This window comes from Furipterus horrens, unplaced genomic scaffold (genome assembly GCF_987537825.1).
Source record: "Furipterus horrens unplaced genomic scaffold, mFurHor1.1.pri manual_scaffold_4, whole genome shotgun sequence".
NCBI lineage: Eukaryota > Metazoa > Chordata > Mammalia > Chiroptera > Furipteridae > Furipterus > Furipterus horrens.
The window spans coordinates 11,788,398-11,805,766 of record NW_028327174.1 but is presented as its reverse complement, the minus strand read 5'-3'; the positions used below and the strand labels follow the sequence as shown (position 1 = coordinate 11,805,766).

Here is a 17,369-nt window from a genome sequence, read left to right as displayed (position 1 = left end):
AAAAATATAAAGGAAGGTCAAATTATTCACTGTGATGTTCAAGGCTTTTTAGAATGTTGCTCCGGTCACGTTTCCCAGTTTATCTCCTACTGTCCCCATTGGGCACCCACTTCCCAGCCTCACTGTCATCCATTTGTCAGGCACCTCCTTGCCTTTCCTTTGTTCATGCTATTCTTTCCTAGAATGCCCTTTTGGATTTTCTTGATTTAGTAAATGCAATTCATTTTTCAACATGAATTATCAAATATTACTTTGCTTTGAGGCTTTCCCACTCTCCCAGAGATTATTTTTCGAAGCTGACATTCACTCGGAATTCACAGTCATACGAGTAGCTAGGGTCCACTCTGCTTGGCTGGTCAATGCCCACGCCATATTAGAGGTTAAAACTATAAAACATCACCCTGCTGTCACTGTGACAGTCTGTCTTCTGCTTTGTTTTCTGTGCTTCTATATCTGCTAGCCAGCCATGAGCCCCTGGGGGTCAGGACCAAGCCAGTCAAAACCAGATTCCCCAGGGCTTAGTAAAAGACCTGTCACCTTCATAGCTATCTGGAAATCTGAGTTGAATCAATTAATGGAGTTTAAATATCCCTGGTTCTAATCCTTACCAGTTAGTTCAATCTTTTAACTTCAGTAGGCAGTTACCTCCTTCATGCTTGGAGACTTTAGCCGAAATTGGTATAATTAACAAATGCTGTATTTGTCACTACTTTGGAGGTCTTCAGAAACATTCTGAGAATACACCTAGTTGATATAAACTTTCAATGAGGCAGGAATATCTATGACCATGATTCTCAGAGAGGGTATTTTAGAGTCCAACAGATAGAGTCTACCATCCAACTTAAGAGTTCAACAGATCTGACTTTGAATTCTAGCTATGCCACGTGCTGGCCATGTCAGTTGAGTATGTTATTACTATATCTAAACCTCAACTTCATCATCTATAAAAAGGGGATAAAAGTGGTATCTTCCTCATAGGGTTATGGGAAGGAGAATTTCCTAAGATTCTGCATAGAATGCACTAACCCCAATGCCTGGCATAAAAGTTGGTATTTATTACTGCTGAGTGTTCTGGGTTTGGCAGCTGTAAAAACAACTCTGGATTCACAAACATCTGCTATCTGCTGTAACTTCCCCAGGCTGTTCACAATGCACATACGTAATTCTAGTGCCTCATTCCTAAAAGGCATTATAAAACGTTGGATATACTTAAACATATATTTTAAAGTTTGGGGCATTGGGTTCCAAAAAGAATGTGCTTTTGCGTTTATGTTTAACATTGCAGCAACAAATCCACTTGACCCATTTGTGTTAAGCCCTTTATATGAGCAAAGCATTGTGGCTTGCACTTACTGAAATCCAAATTAAGGTCTAAATCTGAAAGAAAGAAAATCACCTTTTTAAAGAGCCAAACTCCATGAGAAGAGAAAGTAGGCCAAATATCTACTGGACAAGCTGTTGGAAGGGGTACGCCATTTCTTTTAACTTGTGTTACTTTCTACTGGCACTAAAATAAATCCATTGGTGCCAACACCTATTATTTTCCCACTTCCAAAGAAGGTCAGCACACAAACAATACAGAAGATTCTGGATATGACCTCATAGCCATGATTACCTCTCATGAAAATTTCCATTCTGGTTCTACATCTTTCTGGCTGAGTGATTTTGCCATATTTCAACCTTTCTGATGTCTAGTTCTTGTTTTCCAGTCTCTAAAATGGAGATAATAATGTAATTTTGTCCCATAATGTGTGACTCAGTTTTCTTTCCAAGCTTGTATTATTCCAAACAGTAGCGATAATAACATCTACTTCAGTGTGTGTGTGTGTGTGTGTGTGTGTGTCTGTGTGTGTGCATGCTTGTATGTGATGAATGCCATAGACTTCTCTTCCTGCCCAAAGTTCAGCAGTTTTTCATAAATAGTTTTCAATTTCCTGTTTTCCCTTGGTCAATTTTCAGACCTCTGAAATAATGATCCTTTAACAATTTCGTTCAGTTTTATAGCTTTTTCTTTTTTTCAGGGCAGAGGACGGGAGTATATAGAATTCTCTTGCCTCTTCTATCTGTCCTAGACCTAAGTTCCTCTTGTTAATGCATTTTTAATATTTTTGATACAGAGAGATAAATTGCCCTCCAGAAAAAATGATACCAATTGGTAGTATATGAAAGTGCCAATTTTCTTACAATTTTTCCAGGATTGGATAATAACATTAAATAAAGCTATCATAATTTATAGGCAAAAATCTTACCACACTATGGGTTTAATTTAAATTTTCCTAATTACTGTTACTTCAAGGATCTTACTTGAGAATAAGATGAGATGAAATTATATGTGTTAAAATCCTCTGGGGGTAAAAATTTCTATAGAAATGCAAGGCATGTATTACTCTCTTGCAATACTTAAAATCTGACCACAAACCAAGATATTTCCCACAAATCCTTGTGCTCGAGGTGGTTGGGAAAAGCCCAGAAGGATCCCTGCCTCATATATGGAGAACTCAGGTTTTAATGCACGTATCATACTCACCCTCGAGGAATATTAGTGATAATGTCCCAGCAAATCAAGGTTAGAATAAGGTCCCAGTAAATGCAGGAACTGCAGAATTTGGCAGGAAATTGGAGAAGGAGGGGCAACAAACCGAAACTTCATCTGACAGCTTGGTGTTTGCAGACCAGTCCTGATACGGATTTAATATCTGAGAGTGTCAAGACAACATCTCTATGACAGTGTCCTAAGAATTTCCAGGAGTGATGTGTGAATTGCTAAAGTTCATTCAACATTTACTCTAAAGGGAACAAGGAAATAAGAAGGAAAATCCAGCCCTGGCACGTGTGGCTCAGTTGGAGGGTTGTCCTGTAAACTGAAAGGTTATGGGTTTTATTCGATGTTTCTCTCCCTCCCTTCCCTGCTCTAAGATCACTAAGCATGTCCCCTGGTGAGAAAAAAAAAAGAAGGAAAATCCATGGATGTCCACGAAACTCAGGAGAGAGCATGGATCTCTTTTTCTTTCTTGTAATACATATTCATTGTAGACAATGCAGAAAATTCAGATAGGCAAAAGAACACAACTTCCACTCTTGGTCTCATTACCCAAAGATAACCATTGTGTGCATCCTGTTTGATTTTACATATGGAAAAGGGAAAGAGAAGACTGGTATTTTGTAATGTATGTGAGGTTTTGTTGTAATTTATAACTAGTGCTTCTTTTTAGCCCCTTAGTTGAGAGAGGAGGCTGCCAATGAGTCAGAACAGTGGGATTTGAGCAAAGACACCAGAGTTCCTCTTTAAAGGCCAAGAGGGAAGAAGCTGATGAAAAATGCATCTACGATTAGATAATGAGATTTTAATACCTGGGAAGGCAATCTCAATGCCTGCTTCAGTTGGGGAGAGATATAGAACCAAGAGCAGTGAGTGTGGTCTAAGGCAGTTCTTCTCAAACCACCTGTGAGCTGGTGGATCAGTTTAAAATTTTCAAACCATCCTGGACTGAGGCTTTTGTGAAATATTAAAATATATGTAAAATGCTTTTGGATGTCACAGCAATGTCAAATTGCTATAAATTACTGTAAACTCCTATTTATTGCAAACTGATAATAAACAGTTTGAAGACCAGCATAGGTCCATGGACCCCACATTAGGCAGGATTGAACTAAAATACTTGTCTTGTAGTAGTGACCATTTAGATCTCAACAAGGATAAAGACAGTGGTATGCTAATAAATGTTTAACAACTGCTTCAGCGGTGGGCGGGGGCAGGGGCAGTCCTGATCTGTAGCATCTGACAATTTCTATTCTGAAAGTACTCCCATTACAACGGATTCCAAACTCCTAAGGTGAAGCCAGTGAACAATGAGTGAGAACAGATGCGCACAAATTCTCTGCAGCAAATCATTGTAAAAGGAAACCTACCAATGGGTGTTGAGTTAACACAACTATCATAACAAAAATACATAGAATGCATAACCTTTAAACCAGCAGAAGAAAACTTACCTATCCAATGGAAAGCAGGAAAGGAGGATAAAAAGAAACATCATTCCGTGGATTGAAGCAGTTCTCACATTATACAATCTGCCCCTTAAGACAGAAGCCAGAACTCGCTTTCCCAGCATCCTCTGCAACTTAGCTGTAGATATGTGACCTATGTCCAGCCAATCAGGTGGCCTCCCTCTAGACTTCTCTTCACAAGAGGGTATCATGAGGGAGCTTAGTGTAAGCCCTGGTGACAAAGATGTCCAGATCTTGGCAAGTAGCAGCAAGGGGAAACTAGCGCTGATCCAGACCTCATTAGCGGGAGCTGTGGAGTCTGTGGTGAGTGGTGGCTTCCTTAGAGGAGACCTCAAGGTATAGTTTGGGGACTGACATCCTGACCCTCCTGGAGAGTCAATGAGATTCCTAATACCTCTAATAGATTTCCTTTCTGCTTAAACTATCAACGTTAGGTTCTGTTGTTTGCAACAACAACAATAAAAAAAAACAACAATGATTGATACAGCACCTGCACCTCTCTTTAAAATAACATTTTTATTGAGATATAAGTCACATAGTATACAACTTGTGTATTTAAACTGTATAATTCAGTGGTTCTTAGTATACTCACAAAATATACTAAATAGTCAATTTTATATTTTCATCACCTGAAAAAGATAATTTGTAACCATTAATAGTTACTCCTAATTTCCCCCAACACTGTGTCTCTCTCTAACCCCCCAAGCCCTAGGCAACCACCGACTCTCTGCATTTGTCTGTTCTGGACATTTCACATAAATGGAAGCATACATTAGGTGGGTTTTTTTGAGACTGACTTTTTTTTCCCACTGAGTTTCAATTTTGAAGGTCATTCCATGTTGTAATATGTTTCGGTACATCATTCCTTTTTATTGCTGAATAATATTCCACTACATAAAAGTACCTCATTTTATTTACCCATCAGCTGATGGACATTCTGGTTGTTTCTACTTTTTTGAATAATGCTGCTGCAGACATTTGTGTGCGAGGTTTTTTGGGATGTGTGTATGTGTAAATATGTTTTCACTTTTCTTGGGTACATGCCTAGGAATAGAATTGCTAGCTCATGCAACAACTTTCTGTTTAACTTTTTCAAGAAGTGCTAGATTGTTTTCGATACAGCTGTGCCATTTTACAGTTCCTCAGCAGTATATGAGTCTTCCAATTACTCTACCTCCTTACCAATACTTGTTATTATTTTTCTTTTTATTATAGTCACCCCAGTGGGTGTAAAGTGATATCTTATTGTAGTTTTAATTTGCTTTTTTATGATAGCTAATGACATTGAGCATCTTTTTGTGTCCTTATTGCCCATTTGTAAATCTTCTTTAGAGAAATGTCTATTCAGCTCCTTAACCCATTTTAAAGAGGGTTATTCATCTTTTTATTATTAAGTTATAAAGTTCTTTATATATTCTAGATACAAATCTCTTAGCTCATGTATGATCTGCAAATATTGTTCTGTAGATTGTCTTCTCACTTTCTTGATGCACATCTCATTTTTTATTGACAAAACAGAGTTAAGTCTTGAATTGAGTACTGGCAGAATCAAACACAGAAGGCTTGTGAGTATTTAGAAAATATTTATTAAAGAGGTCACTTGGAGGTAATATTAATTCACTGAGAATAAGAACTAACATCATTTCATTTTGCTCTTATACCTTTACTCTCCTTCTGTTGCCTTTTTAATAAAAAAAATATTATCTCCTCTTGTTATTAATATTACCTCCTATAAGGAAGGAGGTACCAACTTTCTATAAGCCACAATATTCTATAGTAAAGCTGGAATGGCTTGTCTTATCAGGTGGTGAGTTTCCAATCACTGCAAAATCAAGATCAGGCAATTGGACCAACCATCCCTGCTAATGATACTGCAGAGGAGACACCTGAATTGAATTTTGTGTTGTTTCTAAGATCCTCTTCTATGATTCTAGTCATTCATTCACTCAGTTATCCATCCATTTATTCATTCTTTGTTCAAGAGAAAATTTAAGAGTATTACAGGAATTTGCAAAATACCACAGGTTAACAAAAATGAGAAGAAGTGGAAAAGAGAAAAAAAAAGAAGCCATATTAGAGATACCAAATAAAGTCAGGAGTGAGGCATATACAAAGGGCCACTTTGTTAGATGTAAAGCCACACGTTTGGCTTCCATTTTGCCCGCAGTCAAGGCCAACAGGGGGACCTGATCAGTGACACAATTGACAGTGCCCATTAGGAGCAATCTTCTTTATTCGGGAAACAAAAAGCAATGACACCTGAGCCCAAGCCCACAAAAGTCACTCCTTTGTTTTACAATATTCCTTTTTCAGTTCCCCATGGAGCTTTTAATCACTTTGCAAACTGCCTTTTCTCTCACGTTGGGCAACACTTAGGAATGCTGTCCGGCTCTGAGGCTGAGACCAATTGCCCCACAGCCAAAAATAAGAAAAACACTTGTTTTCCTTAGAGCCCAACACTTGAGTCCTCCTTGAATTGGCTTTTATAATGATGTCTTTTAAATAATAACGACAAGTGCCATTTATTGAGCACCCAGGCACTTTACCATCTTGACCTTTGGTCTTCACAATAATCCTAAACCAGTTACAGGCATACCTTGTTTTACTGTGTTCTGCTTTGCTGCACTTCACAGCTGTTGTGTGTGTTTTCCAGATTGGAAGCAAGACCGTCCACCAGCAACAAGACCATGACTGGCTCTGTGGTGATGCTTGCTTTATTGTGGTGGTCTGGAACCGAACCTGTGACGTCCCTGAGGTATGTCTGTAGCATTTTCCTATTTTTATGGATGGGGAAATGGACTCAGGGGAAATGACCTGTTCAAGGTCACAGAGCTGGTAAGCAACAGAGATCGGATAATGAGGGGATGTAGGGAGCGGCGGTACAAGGGCTGTAGATACGGCATGTGTGTGTATGTGTTGTATGAAGGAGAGGAAGAGGAAAGAACAAAAGAGGGTAAAGAAAAAGAAGGAGAATTCTAGAATGTGTGTCAGCAGAAGTAAGCTTAAGGAGAACACAAGGGCAGGAGTGAAAGTGAGACAGAGAACCTGCTAGAATGTGTGTGAGGGAGGAGGGAGAATAAAGCACAAGGGGGAGAACTCTTGGTGGGGAGAGGTGTGATGTAAGAGCAAATACTCCTTTTTTACCAGCAAGCGGTGACCATCAATCAGTCTGTCCATCTGTCTGTTAGTTGCTGGCCGTGTTGTGTAGGCTGTAGCAATTTCAGATGTCTAGAGGTCATGGTCCCACCCACAAGGAGCTTGTAAGGAGATGGGGGACAAAAATGAAGGAACTCAGAGCCGCAGTGCAGGGGGAAGGTCAGAACCAGGAACAGAGGTGGGGAGAAAATTGCCATATGTTAGTTTGCTGGGGGTGAGGGTGGGCGGTGGGCAGTGGAGAGAGAAGAGGACTCTAATTCAGCACTGAGTTTAACAAGAGGGACTGTTAAATAAATTATACCAGTCTGTCATATAATGTACTGCCAGGGATAGCAATGTAGACATGTATTGTTTGGCATGGGAAGAGATCCACAATTTATTATGAAGTAGGAACAAACTCAGCCAGTTGTGAAACAGTACATACAGTGTGATACACTTTTAAAATTATATATTTAGGTATGTGAATAATATCTGGAAGCATATACATAAAATTGCTAACAGTGATTACTTGTGGATCTTGATTTCCTTGTATATATATATTATTGTATTTTATTTCAGTGAGCTGCATTTCTTTGATAATCAGGGAAACAGGAAAGAGAGAATATGTAAAGACTGAGAGGATGTGAATGAGATACGAGCAAGAGCCCGTTTACGAGTTCTGTCTTGGAGGGTGCAAAAGGCTTTGCTTGGAAGCCCAGAAATAACCAATGACCACCATAACTAACCAGTGGCTACACTGTCATGGCTCCTAGCTCCTCTCCCTCCACTCCTACCCTCCCTACTTCCCCCTCTCCCCAACCAGCCTCCTGCCATTGAGGGACAATTCAGCTGATCCTTGGGAAGGTACCTCAGCACCCTATGCTGAGTTGGGCCCAGCTGGAATGTGCACTTGACCCCAGGGGAGGAGGAGAAGGGAGGAGCAGCGAAATTCCCATTCAGGTGCACTCCTGGCCCTCCCCCCACTCCCCCACTCCCCAACTCCGGCAATCCCCACCCCCACCCCCAGTTCCCAGGGTGCAGAGCTGAGTCAGGCTTCAGAACAAGAACACACAGGTTCTTCTGCTCAGTAGCACTGGGTAGGTGACTTTGTCCTGCTTCATGTAACACCCAGGTTGGAAATTCTTATGGAGAAAACCTAGGGAGCATGTTTTTGGCAGCTGATTAATGTGATTCATGGCTCTGATGAAGTCTTTTAAAGTTAGAATTTGAGTCCGAGGTTGGCTCACACTGCTGAGGCCATCTTCCACGTGGGTCGGGGGTTGGCAGGAGGAAGGCTGTAATAAATACTGTTTGGGGCTAACACACGAAAGTGGACTTAACATGGACTGTTCTTGTTCAAGTCCATTCTGCTCAAGCCCATTCTTGGACTTACTTCTTCATAATAGCGAGTTTTTAAAACTGCCTATCAAACAGAAAATAAATGCTGCCACTGAAAACACAATTCCTGACAGCTACTCCTGCTCACAAAAGGTGATAATAATTTCTCTCTAGAGGAGGTGGCTTTTTGCTTAGCAAAATGCAGTTTAATTCGGTGCTCAGGCAAACACCCATTCCTGTGCCCCTTCTACCCTCAACTTGGGGATGGCTGAAAAAGTGACAAGCAAGCAGAGAGACCTAAACTCTCCACTAGGAAATGAATAGAAACATAGTCCAGGGTGGGCTGTGAAGAAGGAAAGAGCTTAAAAGTAAGCGAAATATTGGCAGGGCAGAAGCTATGGAGAAACATGCCTAGAAAGGTACCAGTATCCAAGGTGACTCAAGGACAACTAGAACAGAGGTTTTTTTAGTTAATGATTTTGTTATGCTTTTTTTTTTTTATCAAGTCTGACACTGCACCCCCTTCAATTGCCCCATTAAGAAGGGCATTGTTCAAGTGACAGAAGTTGGGCTCTGGGTCAGGAGGCCCACTTTGACTCAGGTGTGCCACTGAGGGGCTCTACAACGTTGAATAAGTTCCCTGACTTCTCCAAACCTTAGTTCCTGCACCTGGAAAATGAAAGTGATGGTATCTGTGAAGATTAAACAAGACCAAGCCCTGGCTGCTGTGGCTCAGTGGATTGAGCATCGGCCTGCGAGCCAAGTGTCGCTGGTTCGATTCCCAGTCAGGGCACATGACTAGGTTGCATGCCAGGTCCCCAGTTGGGGGCATGAGTTAGAGGCAACCACACAGCAATATTTCTCTCCCTCTCTTTCTCCTTTCCCCTCTCTCTAAAAATAAATTAAATAAACAAACAAATAATTTAAAAAATAAAAATAATAAACAAGACCAGCTGTATAAAGCGCGTAGTACAGGGCTTGGCTCCTAGTGTCACTTAGTGTCAGTGATGGTGATGATGGAGATGAAGAAAATGATGATGACGAGACAAGGATAGCACAATAGCTGCAGCTACGTTATATAGCCTGTCACCTGCCAGTATTTAATATCCATTGGAGAAACCATGGAAACGAAGGCCTAGTTGAGCACCAGACTTAGATAAATTAGAGCAGTGGGTCTCAAAGTGTGGTTCCTGGACTAGCGGCATCAGCATCACCTGGGAGCCTGTTAGAAATGCATATTCTAAGCCCCCACCCCAGATCCCCTGAAACAGAAACTCTGGGTGCGGGTTCAGTGGTCACTATACTGCTAAACCTTCCAGATCATTCTGATGCATGTTTTAAATTTGAGAGCTACTGAATGGGTGGATGCTGTTTTGGTATCTTGCAAGACACAAGCCACATGGCTGGTCGGGTTCATTTTTTTCATGCTTGTTCAAATGTGGGTACCTTATAATCATCGTAATTTCACTGCATATGATTATAAGTAGATGTATGGTAGAATGAAATTTATTCAGGTGTGGAACATAGTATTTCAGTTTTCTAAAATTCATCTCACCTTGCTCTGGAGTTCTTATTCTTGGGGAAATTCTCTTTTCAGTTTACCTCATCAGTTTGCTTCATCAATTAGGAGCTCAGGCTTCTGTCATGGGTATTTTCCCTCCACCTCCACCCCCACTCCCTTCCTAGGATGGCATCTGAGTGCAAGAGGGAGCTGAGGCAGCTTCATGACAGCAGAGGAGAGCTCTCTGCACATGCTTGGTGTCCTCCCACCACTCACAGACCTGACTCTGCTCCAAGGCTCTGGGCTCTGGCTGCTCCCACCTGGTCTTTAGGTGTCTTATGCTGGTACCTGCTTCTGGAAGCTGGGGTCACCATCACAGCTTCCCCAACTGCAGCCTTCTCATTGCGATCCTACTACCTAGACCTCCTTGGATCCTAGGATAGCAGACAAGAGCCTAGACTGCTCAAACCAGGGGAGAGATGCCCTAAGTAAGAAAGAACAGAGCACCAATTTATCCCATAGCCATTAATTTCCTCTCTCCCTCCCTCCCTCCCTCCTTTCCTTCCTTCCTTCCTTCCTTCCTTCCTTTCTTCCTTCCTTCCTTCCTTTTTTCCTTTAATGAAAAGCCCAAATGAAAGACATCTGTCTTGGAGATTGAGATTTAATAAAAGAAGGTAATACTTTGGGAGGCTCTGGTTGCTATAATTGCTTACATTTTTAATTTAAGATTCTTCCCAAGAACTCGAGGTCTAGGTTATATGACAAGACACAGCAGGAATTAAATTTCTTTTTACTTTAGATAGGAAAAAAATTAAAGTCTCAGTAAATTTGGGTTTTATAAAACCAGACCTTTCCTAATTATTGTAGGCCACAATCTCTTTTCACTATCTTCTAGAATATACACTATATGGAAATTTTTCAGTAATTTTTCACTTCTCATAGACAATGAAAGCTTATTATTTAATATTTAATTTTCTTAAGTCTTGCTTCTTCTCTACATGAGCTGTAAGTGACTGATGGGCAAAGATTATAATAATTATAGCTGGTAATAATTGAGGTTACTATATATACCAGGTGTATTAGGCAGAGAAGGAAAACTCTGATTCCAAAAAACCTCCGCTGCCTTGCGGCATACCTCTTCAGGGGAAAGGCTAAGGGAGTAAACCCCGACAGAAAATCCGGAACCGGAGTCCCTAAGGCGGTTTGACGTTGTAGTCAACACCGGCAACTCCTGCGGCGCACCTGAACCCAAGCTGTATCGACTCCGTCTTTCCCTTGGACCCTTCAGCTGCGAAGAGAGGGGGTGTCTGCTGCATGGGCAACAGCAGACCCTCCATATTACCCTGCCCAGGCTCTGTAGCTTCAGCGTCATCACAAGATGTCGATTCAACACGGGAGGAGACAGATACCATGTCACTCCCGAGTCGGACTGCACAGCCATTCTCGGTGGTGCAGATAGACTCTTAAGAAGCTACACCATTGTCTCTCGAGACGGATGGCTGCCGACGACGATTAGGCAGGATGGATTAGGTTATGCTGCAATAACAAATGACCTCAAAATTTTGGTGGCTTAACATAAGAAAAGTTTTCTTTTCCTTTCTTGGTACGTGCCCATGGGGTTATCAGGCAGCCTCTGCTACACACAGACTCTCAGGATCTAGAATGACAGAGGCTCCATCCCACAGTCTTCACAGCAGAGCGAGGGGATGTGGCAGATTGCACACCATCTCTGAAAACTTCTCCCCAGAAGTGCCTTATCAGTGTGTCTCACATTCCATTAGCCAAAGCAAGTCACATGGTCACACCTAACTTCAAATTGAAATGGTAGAGTTCTCTCATGTGCCTGGAAGGAGGAGAGCCAGAAATATTTGAGAGCAGCACTAATGATCACAGCAGGCATTGTATTAAGCTTTGATTCATGTTGTCTCCATCCTTACAACTTCATGCTAGAGAATGGTGTTAGTCTCATTTTTTTATAGGGTAGGAAGCGAAGGCCACACAACTTGTAAATGATAGAACAGGATGTGTTGAATTCCAACATCTGTGCTTATACCCTAAAGGCTACCCTGATTTTCAAGAACAATGAGTTCACTTTTACTGAGCTCACAGCTCAAAGTTTAAGTTCTGTGTGCTGTATCTCATTCAGTCCTCACAACAACTCTGTGAGGTGGCTTCAGAGGCTGGCACCTGCTCAGGGGAACCAAAGCTTACAGAAGTTAAGATCTCACATGGAAATGAATCCTTATCTAATTCCAAAGACTATTCTTTGAATCTGCGCTATACTGCAGTGCTTCTTAGAATAAATGTTCTTAATGAGAATTACTTGGGGTGCCTATCCAAATGCTGGCTCCTAGACCTTATACTCTCCTAGTGAATCTGCTTTTGGGGTGGCGGTTGGGGGGACGACAACTCTGATGCTCACCAGAATTTGATATCCACCATCCTGTTGTCATACTCACATATGGCCGTCCCACTGTCCCTGGCATAGCACCCTACTTCTGGTGGGGAGTTGGCAAATTCAGAAACACACAACAGAACCCCAGCCCACTGTCCTGGCTGGTGTAGCTCTCTGGATTGAGCAACAGAGTTCGATTCCTGGTCAGGGCAAATGCCTGGGTTGTGAACCAGTCCCCAGTTAGGGGTAAAATCCATTTTTCTCTCCCTCTCTTTTTTCCTTTCTTCCTCGCTCTCTAAAAATAAATAATAAAATATTTTTTAAAAACCCAAGCCCACAATCAGGCCGAATAGAGATGGTAATTTCTTTGCCACTTTCCTGGCACTTACAGGAAAAGGTGAAGAAATGAATCCATTCAGCTCCAGGTTCCGGACAAAATCCCTACCATCAACATTTTTCAAGACTTCAGGCACTAAGGGAGGAGGGGAAAGTCAAAATTATTGCTCAATGAAATTAAAACTACATTAAAATCATAATTACAGAACTCTTTACTGACCTGAAGCAGAATCCAAAGACATTTAAGATTCTGTGAGTATAGACTTTTTGTAGGTGGGGGAGGAAGCGGCGAGAACGCTACGAGGCCCTCCGCAAGCTGCACGCAGTACAAAGTGGTGGGGTGCTGCCTGCCCACCCCCAAGCGCCTCAGGTGCGTCTTTGCACCTAAGCACGCACGTCGTTGCCGAGTCCCGCTTCTGGCGCTGTGTGTCTCAACTGAGGAAGACGAAGAAATCTTCAGGGGAACTCGGCTACGGGGGGGTGGGTGGGGGGTACTTGAAAAATCCCCTCTTCGGGTGAAGAACTTCAGCATCTGGCAGCGCTACGACGCCCGCAATGGCCCCCCGCGACATGACCGGGAGTACAGAGACGTGACCAGGGCGGGTGCGGTCACCCAGTGTGTGGTGCCTGCGCCCATTCGATCCAGATCATAAAGGCCAGCAAGTGCCGCCCACCAGGGGTCAAGCCGTTCCACGACTCCAAAATGAAGTTCCTGCTGCCTCACCAGGACCTTTGTCGCCAGCACAAACTACGCTTTGCCATCAAAACTCCCAGCACCTTCTTTAGATGCAGCGCCTCCCTGTCCCCTGGTCTGTCCACATAAACTCCTTGGGAAATAAAAATTCTGTGAGTATAGACAGTGAGCCCCCTTCTCCCCCCACGCCCCACAGGTAGGCAGCTCGATTATGATGCTCTGGACACAGAAAGGGCAAGTCTACCTGACACAACTGGGCAGGCTGAGCAGCACACAGCCTGTGATGTACCTGCTGGCAGGAGGGGTCACGGACCTGAGTCCAGGGCCCTGGTTTCTGGGCCAGTCTCTGGTCTCCACCTCTCTCGCTGCTGTGGCTTGGGCACATGTCTTAACCTCTCCCGACCTCTCAAACACTGTGACCCTGTGAGGTGCACCATATGAAGATTTTGCTGAGTATCACAATTAATGAATACTTTATATGCTGCAAGCCTTATTTTAGTGCTTTAAGTTAAGCAAATTTCAAAATAACCCTATGATGCATATATTATTATTATCTCATTTCTATGGATGAGGAAACAGGCACAAAGAGGTTAAATGACTTGTGCGAGGCCACCCAGCTGCTACATTATAGGTACAAGATTCAAAGGCAGGCAGCGTGGCTCCCAAGCTCAATTATTAGCCCTTATGTGCTATTGACTCTATTCTATGGGATAAAAGTGAGCATCTAGAATGAACTAGTCCAGTTTACTCAGGGCTGACCAGACCCTGGTAGTGGTTAGCTCTGGGTGATCTACTTGAGGCCTAGACAAATTGGAGGATCCAGAGAAGACTGGTTAGTATAGTAAGGAGGCTGAAGCTCTGTTACCATTAATAACCCTAGACTTACTTAGTGCCTGACTGTATAAAGTGCTTTCTTTACCTGAATTGTTTTATTTAAGCCTTTGTAATGTCCCTATGGAGTAAGTCTTAAAATGACCCCTATTTGATAGAAAAAGAAAGGGGGGGCACAGAGGGGTTAAATAGTCTGCCCCCACATAGCTAGTAAGGATCAGGGCCAGAGTACAAACCCTGGCAGTATGGATCCAGTCTGCCTGGGCTTTAAAAACCAGCGCTGTGTGTGAATCATGGGGGTTAGCAGGTAGGAGGAGGATCCTGTGAAAATGCCAACTCTGATTCAGTGTATCTGGAGTGAGTTCAAGATTCTCCATTTCTCACAGTCACCAGGTCATGCCGCTGGTCCACAGACCGCACTTTGAGTAACAAGGCTTTCAACCACAAGCTTGGCTGCCCCGCCAAGGGAGCCAGGTGATGGGACGAACCAGGGCCGTGTAGCCTCCAGGCAGCTCAGTGGCGTGGAGTTGCAGGATGTCATTGCTGTCCTCAAATATTTTAAGGATATCTGTATCAAAAGCAAATCAGGATTGATTTACAGAGCCCCAAGGGACACAATGACATAGACATGTATCTATTTCCGGCCTTGACCTCTCCCTTGAACTTCAGAATTCCACATCTAACTGCCTGCAGAACGGCCACTTGGGTGTGTCCCTCAAGAAATTCAAACTGGGTATATCCAAGTACACCCATTGCCTTTCCCAATTGTCCGTGTCAGTCACCCACATTGGAAACTGGGAACCAGCCTGGGCCACATTCAGTCACCCCAACATCTAATCAGTCATCAAGATCTGTTCATTTTACCTTCTATTTTTAAGAAAAAATTTTAAATCGAGACAAAACAGACATATTACATTGTGTTAGTTTTAGGTGTACAACATAGTGATTTGATATATGTATATATCGTGAAATGATCACAGTAAGTTTAGTTAACATCCATCATCTCACAGAGTTACTTTTTTTTTTTTTCTGGTAAGAAGTTTTAAGACCTACTCTCTTAGCAACTTTCCAACGTATAGCACAGTATTGTTAACTATGGTCACCAGGCTTCCTGGGACCTATTTATCTTATAACTGGAAGTTTGAACCTTTTGACCCCATCACTCCTTTCCCCCATCCCCCACACCTCACAATCTGGTAACTACCAATCTGTTCTCTGTATTTATGAATTTGTTTTCTTTAGATTCCACATAGGAGTGATGTCATGCAGCATTTGTCTTTCTCTAACTTAGTTCACTTAGCATAATGCCCTCATGGCTCATTCTACTTCCTATTTCTTCACATATTTCCCCTTCGTTTCTTGCCTCTGTCTATTAGCATTTTAGTCTCTTAGCATTTTTTCCCTGAGCTGCTGATGTAGCTTCCACACTGGCCTCCTGGCCTCCAGTCTGCCCTTGACCCCTCTCTCTGCACTTGGGCTGCCAGAATAACCTTCCTGAGGCTCACTTCTCACCTACGATCTCCTCGGTTTCGCACCCACCTGTGGCCTTCACTGCCTTCACCATAAAACCCAAGCCCCTTGAAAGGCCAAGACCCTTCTCAGCTTGGTCTCTGTGACCTTCTCCCTCCTGATTTCCTTCCATGTCCCGTCTTGCACCCTGAGCCCTAAAACACCCAGGGCTTAGTGTTTCCCTTGACACCTCCCTCAGATTCCTGCTTCTAGGCCTCAGGCAGGCTGGTCCCGCTTCCGGGAAGGATCTTCATCTGCCAGCCCTTACTCATCCAAGCTTCATAGACGTATTTCTCCTCTAGAAAGCCCCTATTGCTCCCCCTGTTTTTTAGGTTCCCAAGTATGTTTGTTTTAACATTTAGCCTAACTCGTCGTCGTCGGCAGCCGTCCGTCTCGAGAGACGATGGTGTAGCTTCTTACGAGTCTATCTGCACCGCCGAGAATGGCTGTGCAGTCCGACTCGGGAGTGACACGGTATCTGTCTCCTCCCGTGTTGAATCGACATCTTGCGATGAAGCTACAGAGCCTGGGCAGGGTGATATGGAGGGTCTGCTGTTGCCCATGCAGCAGACCCCCCCTCTCTTCGCAGCTGAAGGGTCCAAGGGAAAGACGGAGTCAATACAGCTTGGCTTCAGGTGCGCCGCAGGAGTTGCCGGTGTTGACTACAACGTCAAACTGCCTTAGGGACTCCGGCTCCGGATTTTCTGTCGGGGTTTACTCCCTTAGCCTTTCCCTGAAGAGGTATGCCGCAAGGCAGCGGAGGTTTTTTTTTTTTTGGAGTCAGAGTTTTCCTTCTCTGATGTGCCCTGACTGGAAGATCGAACCAGCGACACTTAGCTCGCAGGCCGACGCTCAATCCACTGAGCCAAACCAGCCAGGGGCAGCAACCAGAATATCGTCCATATAATGGTATATAATGGACTTGGAAATGGTATAATCATTTTTTTTATTAAAATGTGCTTTTCATTAAAAATTTTCAGGTCAACATATGCAGATAAGACCTTTTTCCCTTCGAGGCCATTATGTTTCGCACGTCTAAGAGAAGAGAGCAGACCCTTCAGGTCCTTGCTTCATCCCTGGTGGCCGTCCACGGAGAGGCCCAGGCGTCTCTCAGAACGTGACAGTGCAGTAGGTCAACGCCACCTCGCTCCGGTCCGCCCTGGGCTGTGGCCCAGCCCCCAGCCCCTCTGAGGCTCACCAGCCACACAGAGACGTGTGGCCAGTAACTCCCGTGTGCTCGGCTTGGAAGGACGTCGGTGCAGGCACGTGAGTGGCACCTGGGACCAGGTGAGGACTGAGGAGTGCGTGGCGGCGCTGTCATTAGTACTTCCTGTTACTGCTCCCAAGCCTCCCTTAAGGACACAGACAGATGTCCCCTGTCTTCCTGGGCTGTCACCCCTTTCCAACCAAACTGACAGCTGCTGTCTCACCGGGTGTGGCCGTGCCGGGAGGCAGGGCCCCTGCCACACCGCTGCCCTGCTCCTGGGTGCCCCCGCGTGTGACACAGCTCACTGGCGGGAGGGCGGCAGGCTCAGGCCACGGGTGTCCGAGACTGATCACAGCATCCACTCCAAAGCAGTCTCCAACGGGGCAGAAGGATGCTGCACCTTGTTTTCCATAAGTTT

The 17,369-nt window shown here is 43.7% G+C and overlaps 1 pseudogene; it reads left to right on the top strand.

Moving 5' to 3' along the window:
- Positions 1-4,194: 4,194 nt before the first annotated feature.
- On the top strand, positions 4,195-13,533 carry LOC150011119 (large ribosomal subunit protein eL20 pseudogene; annotated as a pseudogene).
- The last annotated feature ends 3,836 nt before the right edge of the window (positions 13,534-17,369 follow it).